A 12122-nucleotide genomic window follows, 5' to 3' on the forward strand; every position below is an offset into this window, starting at 1 on the left:
ATGTACCTGAAATGTTTGTTGAATGCTAATGTTAAAGGAACTGCCATTCATGTCCAAAACGCTGCCACTTGGGTTCGAATTTCAATCAGATAGCTTGGGCTAAAAATCTACATGAAATACTGCTCATGTTAAAAAATTGCCTGAATGTTACTGATCCAGCGCAAACCCAATAAATTGATCAGGGTAAATATTCAAGAATCACGCCCATACTCATTCACCCAAATCCCTGATGCGCTGGGGTCAAGTTTGTTAACTTTGCCTCAAATTTTTCTCTTGCTATTCAGGTTGAAACTTTAAACATTCTGTATATTTGCATTATCTGAACAAAATAATCGACTTTTCATCTACTTGGTCGATGGACCAATTAGTTGAAGAGTTGATGGCAGTGGAAATTCTAAAGACATCATCTAATTAATAAAACTGAATAAAATAACCGCAGACTCTCGGTGGGATTTAATAATTTTATCTAGTAATAATAAATGTTCATATTGATCTCATAAATTCAAATACTGGAAATCTCATGAGAGAGAGCAAATATCTAATCATAGCAATAATGGAACTATCATTTCAAATATACGTTGCAAAGAGTGGACAGATGAAGAGACATCAGATGCAAGTAAACTATATTGATTTAAACTGTCGATTTGGAGGGATAGAAGAAGAGTCAGAAGGTACAAAGACAATATATGACTGCTAAAATAATTTGTGCAATGCGATATTATATCAAATACAAACCCAAAGGATCTGTAAGGGGAAAACTACCACCTTGGCCTAGGTCGCAGTGGGGGACCCCTGGACCATGAGTCAGGGATGAAAGACTCAGGAATCAGGACAGTTACAGGAGAGGAACAGCTAGGCCTTTCTGCAACCCGACGATCAGCGGCACATCTCTCACTTGGACACCTTCAGCCTGTAGCAGCTACAGCTAAACCACACCCCTAAAGCACCTATTCTTATACCCTAAAATTACATGTCCGTCCCACAATAGTTGCTAAGTTTATATCTTCTCGCTAAGGGATTGGTTGAGTTCTGGGGGTGGGATGTCATCCCAACATGAGATTCATTTACTTTTGACTACCCCATTGTTCTAAATAAAAAAAATTATACAGTCATCAATACAGCTTCTCTCTCACGGGTACGTATGTAACAATCTATTGTACATTTAATAAATTCAACAACTTTGGGTTCCATTCTCATGATGACATTGGTGTTGGTCGCTTGTCAAATGTTCTGTCCTTCACCAGGTCACGCTTCTCAGCTTGCTCAGCAGTTCAGTCACATGGTCGCATGATTCCTGCTCGTGTACAATTTTACCTGCCCAAAAATAAGGCTAACATAATGACATGGAGGACTCGTCCATTTCTAAAAGAACGGGAAAAAAACATTTCTTAATTATGTGATAATGCGATTTCACTGTTTACCACCCACCTTAACTCTACTTCATGTTATCTGTTAGCTTAGCATAGCATAAGCAAGAAAGTGTCATTATTTATTAGGATTAAGCAATTCACGTCATGCTTTTTACTACATATACATGCGGCTTTGCCATGCAAACCATCTAAATTCATTCCATACACAAGATTATTACATTTCCGGTTATTTACGCATTAATGTTTGGTTAGTTCATGCATTTTGCAAAGCAAGCTTCCCACGTGTAGTGTATTTGCGCACGATAATCATTCTACCACTACTGACTGTTAGTACGTGTCATAGGCGTGTTTAATTGAGCATGTTTCCTTCGCGAAATCCTACTCCATCAATACCCCCTCTGATGGATTTTAGGAGCCAATATAAATACTCACCATACCGAGTGCCACCTTTCAATTTATCTAGATATTACTTTCTTTCTCTTCTTTTATGGCACTCTCACTTAGCTTTTCCATCATATCATAGTATTCTTCATGTATTTCTTCTAGCTCTAGCTCTATCTCTTCTCTCTTTCTTTTTTTACCCTTTCTTCTATTCTTTTTGTCTGTTACATCTTTTCTTTCTTTTATGCATTTACAACACTGTTATACTGTTAAGATCACTAGGGCTGCTATTGCTACTAAAAGTATTGGGATTATTATTTGTCCTAATAAACTACTTCCCAAGGTTGAAAAACGCATACTTACCGCAGAGAAACTCTTACCAAGTCTCTCCCAAATACCATCAACCCTCCAGTTGGGTTAAATCTTTATGTAATTGTGTAATATTTCTAATATACCCTTCTATCCCTTTACTTTTATCCGGGATATAATACAGCAGTGTTGAATTTTCAACATGCCACAGACTCCACCCACTTTTGCCAAAAGAATATCAAGGGCAAGTCGATTTTGCAAAACCATTAATCTGATTGCCACCATTTCGGTATCAATCACCAGGAAACCACCAGCAGTATCTGTCGATAAACGGTCAACCACTGTGGACAATTTTCGATTTTGTGTGAATTCAAAACAACTCCAACTGAGGGTATCAGTGCACCGAAAATATCACCTACTATTTCTGAAAAACTTGCTATTGCCCTCACGGTCTACATGATACATTTTTGGAAAAACAATCCCAAAATAACAGCTCCCGTACCAATGTGCAGGTAACCTATAATAGGCTTTCTTGCCACACACATATTATATCCCAGGGAAAACAGGATCTGTTCCACCCTTTAATCCCGATCCTCCAGTAATTTGGAAAGTATGCTCACACTCACCAGTGCCAATGAAATCATTGTTATAATTAGTCTTTGATCTAAATAAACATAAAGGCAGATTTACAAGCCCCTTGCGCCACTTTTGTGTCACTTTTAACATGGGAAAAGTGACGCAAAAGTGGCGCAAGGGGCTTGTAAATCTGCCAAATAGTTTCCCTTGCTGTGACCAGTCCTGGAACATCGCAGCGTATGTGTCACCCTTCTCATAATTTCCCTCTCTAAATCCCCAAGGTGGTGCCTGTGATTTGTGTTCATCAGCTTTCTTCTGGAAACTTACTCTTCTATTTTCTACCATGTTCAAGAATAGTTTTTCCACAATATGTAAGCCACACGTTAGGTTGTTTTTGTAGGCATGTTCTACATCTAATGGTTTGGTGATATGGAAAAATTCTCCCATATAGCGTGCATTCTTAACACTTACTACTTAATTTAGTTCCCTTGCAATTGGTACTTCGGAAAATACTAAATCTATATCAGTATATTGATACTCCAGCTGACCTGTCATGTAAAATAGGCTGCTAAAGACACAACATGACAAAACATATGTTAGTGAAAGGTCATGGTATGTTATACCTTCAGAAACAGACAAAGGTAATTTCATGCAGACATAACAATCACTCACATTCATAGTATTAGTATACTCATACAACAACTTAGTAAAACCATTTAATGATAAATCACTAATTGATTTGTCATGATGGAGAATGTTTCCATCCAATTGTTCTTTATTAGTATTCACAGGTTGTTTAGAAACATCTTTCATTCCCTCAATTGACACATCATTAGTATTATTTCCAACGCTATTCACATTAAAAGTGGGTATGACAACAATTAATAGGACCCATATAATTGTTAATAGGAAAATACGTCATAAGCAGGTTTTAATACATCTACGTTTTAGACTAGATTTTGGTTGTTCAGTCACTTCTATTTCTGCCATTTTGATATACTACAAAAATCTAAGAATCACTTAGTCTACAATCTAGAATCGTGAAAAATCTATATGAACTCTCTTCTAAATAAAAATTCTATAAATAGATTTTGTGTAATTCCACACTTAATGACTTTCTTCTTCACCCCTTTTTATTCTCAGTCCTTTCGGTCTCTCTTGAGTCTTTGATTTAACTTCATCTGACACATTGTTACCTTAAACTCTTTACAGTTCCTTTTAAGGTTGTCTCAGTTGGTTCTCATCTTCCTTTTCAATGTCACTACTGTTGTGTTCTTCGATTAACATTAAACTGCCAAATTCTTCTAATATGATCTAGGTCCATTCTGGAGCTTTGTAATTTTTACATGGGATTCTTGTTCTTTTTGATTTTCAAGTTGTTTTTCTTCTCGTGTTTTCTTGTTCTGTTTGACTTGAGACTTCGTCACTTTGCTCTGGTGTTTTCCTTAATCTTTTCCTTACTATTTTATATTTTAGTCTTCTTGCTCCACTTGTCAGTTGTCGCCTTTTCTAGGTCTCTTTTTCTGTACTACACTTTCACCATCTGTGTTTTGTTCACCATTTCTTTTATTTGATCTCCTTTCTATCTGTTTTCCTCTATTTTCTTGTACTTCTGTTTCTGTAGGTTCTTCACCCGTTTCTGATTCGTCAGTGAGTTCACCTTCTTCTATCTCTTTTGTGGCTTCACCTTCCTCTGGTCCTGCTTCTGTTTCATCAGGTGTTTCTCTTTCTTCTGTCTCGACAGCTGCTTCACTTTCCTCTGGCTCAATGGCAACCTCACCTTTTTCTGACTCCACAGCAGTCTTTTCAGTCCCAGTATCTGGTGCCCATTCTACTCGCCTAGTGCTCGGCTGTGCATTGTCAAAATGTTCATCAGAATCTGTCACTTCAGACTCTTCGGCTTTGCACACTTCAGCTGCTGGTTCTTGTTTTGAGTTACCAGTTGCTGTTCTTCAGGTCTTTCAATTGGACTTGGGACTAGTATGGTATGACTTGCATGTATCCAGTTTGGCAAGCCAAAACACTTCACTGCTGTGGTTGCCACCAATATGATCTGGTAAGGGCTGCTCTAACGGGGTTCTAGGCATGTCTTCCTCATGTGCTTCTTGACTAGAACCCACTCATCAGGATTCAAATCATGTGCTTGGTTCTGCTGTGTCGGTGTGGCATCTCCTCCACTCTGGAGAGACACAGAACGCACCAGGTCAGCCAGTCCCTTACAATAATCTAGCACGCGATCATCAGACATATTCATCAGTTTGTTCGCAGGTATGTATGCTTGTCTCATGGCTCTTCCCATTAGTACTTCATGGGGGCTTAATCCAGTCTTTTTGTCAGGAATGCTTCTAAGATGCATCAGTACAAGGGGTAAAGAGTCAAGCCACTTAAGTGTTGTGGCTGCACATACTTTCCCTAATCTTGATTTTATTGTGCCATTTATCTGTTCAACAATACCAGATGCTTCTGGTTGATAGGCACAATGCAGCTCCTGTTCAATTTGTAATGTTGCACAAATCATCCAAATTATTTCATTATTAGAATGTAATCCTCTATCGGATTTCAAAGTGAGTGGAAAACCAAACCTAGGGATTAGTTCTCTCAACAACAGTTTAGCCACGTTGAGACAGTCATTCCTTCTTGTTGGATGGGTCTCTACCCAGCGAGAAAACAAACAGACAATGACAAGGACGTACTTCAGCCCATTACATGGTGGCAACTCTATAAAGTCAATCTAAAGTCGGGTAAAAGGACCTCCTGCTTTCCCAATTACACCCCAACTTACAACTGTCTTTCTTCCTGGATTTTGTTTTTGGCATATGACACACCTCTGACATAAACTTTCTGTGATGACCCTGAACTTTTGATTGTACCATGTCTGCTTGAAGAGTCTTATCATGGCGCCTCTTCCAACATGCGTCAGCCCATGGTACATCCTGGCCATGTGAGAAAGTAAAGAATCTGGTAATACTGGTCTTCCATCAAAGTAAACCCATACCTCGTCATCTGCATTTTTCCTACAACCTGAGCTATTCCACTCTTCTTTCTCCCTATCACTGGTCTCTTCCTGCATTTGCCTTATTTCACCCCAAGTCTCAAATGTGGTTGTGAGGATAAGATGGCATTCGGTATTTCCTCTTTCAATGGATCTGTTTATGGCCATAGTATTTTGTGTACAGAAACGCGCTAATTGATCCGCGTATCTGTTGCCTTTTGGCACATTATCATCTCCTGATTGATGTACAGCACATTTTACAATGGCAATTCTTTTTGGTAACTGTAAAGCTTCCAATAATTCCTTTACCGTTTTCCCATTTCGAATTGGGGACTTTGAGGAAGCCAAGAATCCTCTTTTCATCCATAGCTGACCGAAGTCATGTACAACGCTAAATCCGTACTGACTGTTGGTGTAAATTGCTACTTTGAGACCTTTTGCCAATTTACATGCTCTGGTCAGAGCAATCAACTCTGCGACCTGAGCGGAGTTGACCCCCTTCAAACAAGATGGTGCAGAAACCATAACAAGCACACAATTCGCCCTTTTCATTTCTCAAACAAGATCCATCCACAAACAGCTCACAATCCGATTCTTCCAAGGGTTCATCCTCTATATCAGGACGGGGCATAGTGCAGAGTTCTGTCACTTCCAGACAATCATGTTCTGCTTCTTCTCTCACTTCCTCACATCTTGAATTTGGTAACAAAGTAGCAGGGTTCACAGTACTGCACCTTACCACCTTCACATTTTCAGCACCAAGAATCACTCTTTCATATTTAGTCAGCCGATTATAGGTCATGTGTTGAGTCTGAGTGCAAGTTAAGAGGATCTCAACAGAGTGTGGTACATATACCTTTACGGTGTAGCCCATCACAATGGCTTCACTTTGTTCCAGACTCACACAAGTGGCGGCTACTGCTTTTAAACAGCCTGGCAATGCTGCAGCCACTGAATCCAGGGTAGCAGAAAAATATGCCACCGGAAGTCGTGCCATTCCGTGTTTCTGATTTAAAACTGCAAGTGCACATCCATCTCTCTCACAACAGTACAATGTAAAGGCTTTAGAGCATAAGTCTTCAAATTGTCGGGCGCGCCCCCCTGGGGGGGGCGCAGCATCCCCTCAGGGGGGGCCCGTACTCCACCCCACCACTTAATCTTCCATCATTGCCTCCAGGCGCCAGTCGTGTGTCTCAGCCATAGTCAGAGTGGAGATGCAGGGGCGCTAAGAGGTGAAAAAAACAGCAAAGCCTTGTTAACACGTGAATGGTCTTTTAAAGACCTGTGAAGTACTTGGGTGCGGCTAGCATCTCAAAAACTGTCTGTGTGTGTGTGCCCTTAAAGCTGTCTCAGCCCGGGTTGACACACACAACAACGGGGGGGCTAGGGGGGCCTGAGGGGATCTTCGCAACTGCAACTTGTCAAGAGTATGCCTTTGCTCCGATTATCTCATCTCTGATCCTCACTTTGGGGACCCTCCTGCACCCAGAGGGTGTGTCTGTACAGAGACACTTTGCAAGTGCAAACCGGTCAGACAGGAGGTCCTGTATGTTTTTTAAGGCATTTGACATGGCTGCCGCCACTGATTCAGATACTGTCAGTTCTAACATGATGATAAAATCCATGCCCATAACATAGGGGACTGCTTATTTTTGTACCATCTGGGCCATCAATATAAAGAGCTGGCAACCCTTATCGCAAGACTGGAAGTTTGTTGCAGGATAAGCACGATATTTATTTCCTTCACCCTCGATCCCTGGAGCCTGAATAATGCCATAAAAGCAATAGTTTAACTTATATATCAAACCCAATGCAAGCCTCAAATAACATGCTGAGGAACTTCAACTGTGTCTGGGAATGCACCCTGCATTCAGACAACTCACTCCTCATTCTCGCCCTTCTCTTTCACACTCACCCTGCACTCACAGGGATCACAATGTACTCACACTGATCACCATGCACTCATACCACCCGTTCACCCTGCACTCACAGTGACCACACTGCACTTATGCCACTCACCATGAACTCACACCGTTCTCTCTCCACTTGCACTCTCAGTGATCACTCTGCACTCACAATGCTCTTGCGCTGTTCACCCTGTACCTCACCCTACAGTCACACAAGTTCACCCTGTACCTCACCCTGCAGTCACACAAGCACACTACTCACCCAGCTCATGTGATACTTCACTCACCTGTCCCCCTCAGGTGTGCGATCAGTGTTAGGGCCAGCCCTGGCTGGGAGTCTTAGTCTCCCCCGCCCGAAGTTCAGGTATAGTTGCACCCCATGTTGCTTCCCATGTCGGAAGTATGTTTTGCTGCAAGGAATTTACAATGGTTGTATCCTTCCTGAAGATTCCATTCTCTGGCAGGTAAGAGTGAAGAGCTTTTCACCGAACGAAACAACCCCGTTCAGGTCGGTGATATCTCCTATATTTTGCCTTTTCCAAAGTTCTACTTATATTATCATACAATGGAGCCGGGAAGGCTGAAGAACGCCATAAAGACACATATCTCTGGATTCTAGGTATTTTCAGTTTTACTGACCTTCCGCCATACCTTCCAGACTGCTCTTAAGGCCTTAAAGCGTGTTTTTTTTATAGTAACTACCCTCCAGCTGCCTCAAAACTAACCCTGGTGCTAAATTGCCAACGGCCAGTTCATAGATAGATGGCGGGGTCTCGTTGTCCAAATCCACTACCATAGCCTTTTCCCAAGCTTTTGGCCTAAATAAGATAATCATGTGTTGCAGCATTAACACCCAAAAATAATATAGAAGATTGTGGACTGCCAACCCCCCTCGAAGTGCGGTAAGGTCATTAATTTTAACGATCTCCTAATCTTCTTGTAATCCCATATAAACTGAGAAAACAATCCATCTACCTTTTTAAATACCTAATTTGCAGGTTCCAAAGGTATACACCGGAATAGGTAGAATAGCTTAGGAAACATCGTCATTTTTATGACATTCGCTCTTCCAATAATGGATAGATGTAGATTATCCAATCTCTTCAAGTCTCCCCCCATTTGTTTTAAGAGAGGAGCAGAGTTTATTTCCCATGTCGTCCCAACTTCCGCTGTAATAGTTATCTCTAAATAGATGACTGACTCCATCCTTCTAGGGTCCTGAAATTGCGTGGTCCTAGTACAGACAATTTGTGTTTTATCAGTTTTTAAACTATATCCTGACTGTTTTCCGAATTCTGAGGCCAGCGTTTCGATCCTCACTATTGCACCTTGCAGATCGGTGGTAACCACCGCGATGACATCGGCATAGGCTAACACCTTGGTGTTATAGCCCTGGACCTCAATCGGTTTAATTGCACGGTCGTTCAGCAAAGATCTAACCAAGGGGTCTATATAGATCGCAAATAGGATAGGGGAACAGGGATACCCCTGCCTTGTGCCACGAGTGATCTTAATCCTACCCGACTCCTTCCCCATTAACTGTATTTTTGCGTGAGCTTCAACATACATAGATTGAACAGCGGTTAAAATTCGTGGGCCGATGCCATTAGATCTTACATTTTACCACAAGTATGCCCATTCTACTTGATCAAATGCTTTTTGAGCATCCAACAATATCAAAGACATCTGTGTACCTGTGGCTTAGGCTATATCGAATAGAGAAATTACCCTTCGGACATGGTCCGTTGTTCCTCTGCCTGGGATGAAGCGATGTTGCCATGGGCTCACTAGGGACCCGATTATCTTGGAAAGTCTTAGAGCCAAAATCTTGGAATATAATTTCTCATCTGTGTTAATGATATTGGTCTGTATGAGGCCGGATCCTCAGGCTTCTTCCCCTTCTTCAAAAAGATCACTATATTGGTCTACTGCCAAGATTGGGGCGGAACCCCCTTCTGTTGTACAGATAAAAACAAATCTAGCAGTAGAGGGGCCAATTCTGTCTGTAAAGCTTTATATATCTCCATCGGGATTCCGTCTGGACCTGATGCCTTACCCAAGGCCATCGTCTGTAGTGCCTCGAGAACTTCATTCAGAGAGATATCTTCTTCAAGCTCCAACAGCTGAGGGGACATAATCCCTGTTGATGTCCCTATTGTCATTGGTGCAGAGTCCCTAGAGCGATGCAGATCTTGGTAAATCCATGAGTATTTTTAATATACCTGGGAGATCTGTAGCTACCTTACCTTCCTTCCCTCTTAATTTTAAAATGTTGTTTGATGCCGCCCTTTGTTTCAATCGTAGTGCCAAATGCTTCCCCGTCATCTCACCATATTCATAATTATCCTGTGTATCCGTTTGAAATCTTTCTGCTACTTTTTTATTAAAGATTCCGTTAATTTTGGCCTTAGTCCTGATTACTTTTAGCTCTAAATATGTTTGCAGATCTGTCTGTTTTTGACCTATGGCTATCATATGTTGTTTCTCATAGAGACTCAGCTCCTCTGTGAGTGCGTGCATTTCATCCCTCTGTTGTTTCCTATAAAATCCACCAAAGCTTATTATTTCTCCCCTAAGCCCTGCTTTGAATGTATCCCAGATGTTTTCTCTTGATGTACTGTATCTATTTATATCGAAAAACTGTCGGGTCCACCCCCTAATATGATCTATGAACCCTTCTGTAACTAACAGTTTTTTATCGAAAGTCCACTTTGTAAATACCCTTGCATACCCCGGGACCTCAATATTCATCACCAGTGGGTTATGGTCCGACAAGACCTTAGGGAGTCTCCTAATCTGTGCTCCCACCAAAAGAGAGGCTGAAGCAAAAAAATAATCAAGTCTAACATATTTTCTGTGTGGAGACGATAAGTAAGTAAACCCTGTATCCCCTGATTTTTTACATGACCACATATCTACCAACCCATGGCTGGCCGTGAGTGCCTTTAAAGGTTTAAAAACTTGAGGTTTCCTCCCCATATACCCTCCCCTAACAGGATCACCTGTATCTAAATGAATATTGAAATCCCCGTAGATAATTAAGGGCGTTGGTCAAGAGACCAATTCGACCTCCAACTCTGACAACAAATCTGCATAGTCTACATTTGAGCCATATACTGTGCAGATAGTAAAATGGTTTGGGATAAAAGCAATAGCCCACCGACCCCATTTATCCGACTTAACTTGCTTAATGGGTAAGATCCGATAAGAAACATGTATAGCCACCCCTCTAGTGTTGGTGGACTGAGATGAGCAAATAACCTGGGAATACCCTGGGATAATGTTGAGCCCTCTTTTCTGCCAGGGGATATGAGTCTCTTGCCCTGCTTCTTTTGCCTCTTTCGTTCAGCCCACCAATATTAATTGTGCAAATAGTCAACCTACCCATACTTGTGACTTTCTTGTTGCCTATATTGCCCTTTAAACCACTCCCTTAAACTGCTTCTGGTACTAGTACTCCTTCTGGTAGACCTCTTTTCCTGCCCCCATACATTGCTTTCCTGGATTTTCTGCATTTGACCCCCCTTCCCCCACCTCCCCGCCCCCTCACACCCCTCCTCCCCTGCACCCCGCTCCCTATGCACCTCCCCCCCTGCTGTGTGAAGCAACAGACCTTCCTAGGTTTGTGTGTGATGAGTGGTGGTTCTCTCCCTTGAGGTGACATGTTAATACGATTTGTGACTTAATATTTCCTATGTGAAATTTCTGGACCCATATAATCAGGGAACAGTTAAGGACATTAAAAAAAACGCAATTTTTAAACCAGATTTCTAGAAATATTGCTTAAATTATTCTAGCTACAAGAAAAAAAGTCATCTCCCCCCAGTGTTTAAGAACTCCTTAGCCTTGATTTCTGATGTAAAATATCGAGTTTGATCCTTCCATATTACTTTCAGTCGAGCCGAGTTGAGGAGGAAAGCCTGCGCTCCCTTCTCCTGGAACTGGGTGATCAATTGCCGCAGGCGCCATCTTCGTTCCACCGTAGTGTGGCAAAAGTCCGGTCTAGTAAAAAATGTAAATCCATTGGCCACCCGCTGTGCTTCAGGTCTTGCCTTCTCAAACACATTTTGTCTCGGCAAAAAGTGCCAAAATACACCAGGAGTGCCCGAGGTTTGGCATCTGGGGGTTCTGGCTGTCGAATATTGAAAGGGACTCGGTGCGCCCTGGAGTTTCCGGGTGGCATTCTGGGAGCGTTTACTTTCCAGCCGGGCTTCTTCCCTATGTGCCATTACACACTGCAATATAGGTTCTACGGTAGGGGAGAGCACCGGGGTCCCTACTGCAGCTTCTTCCAAGTTAGGCTGGTTGCGAATCCCCACCAATTGATCTCCAGTAGAATAATCCCATCTGAGATCGGTATACTTAGGGTTATCTGTTCTCCCTGTTCGGGGGAACGTTTTCCTGGTGGAAGTAATCATTTCCCAGCCTCTAACATCAGTGCCAGATATACTCTCTTCCTCAATTTTGTGTTGGACCCATGATCTGAGCCCAGACCAGACCAGGTGGCATCTGAGAGAGAGTAGAAGTAATTTGCTTCAGAGTCAATGTCCCTCTCCCTACCATCCTGCAGTATCCTGTGAGACTTTA

The sequence above is a fragment of the Triturus cristatus genome, chromosome 8, assembly GCF_964204655.1.
Source record: "Triturus cristatus chromosome 8, aTriCri1.1, whole genome shotgun sequence".
Classification (NCBI taxonomy): Eukaryota; Metazoa; Chordata; class Amphibia; order Caudata; family Salamandridae; genus Triturus; species Triturus cristatus.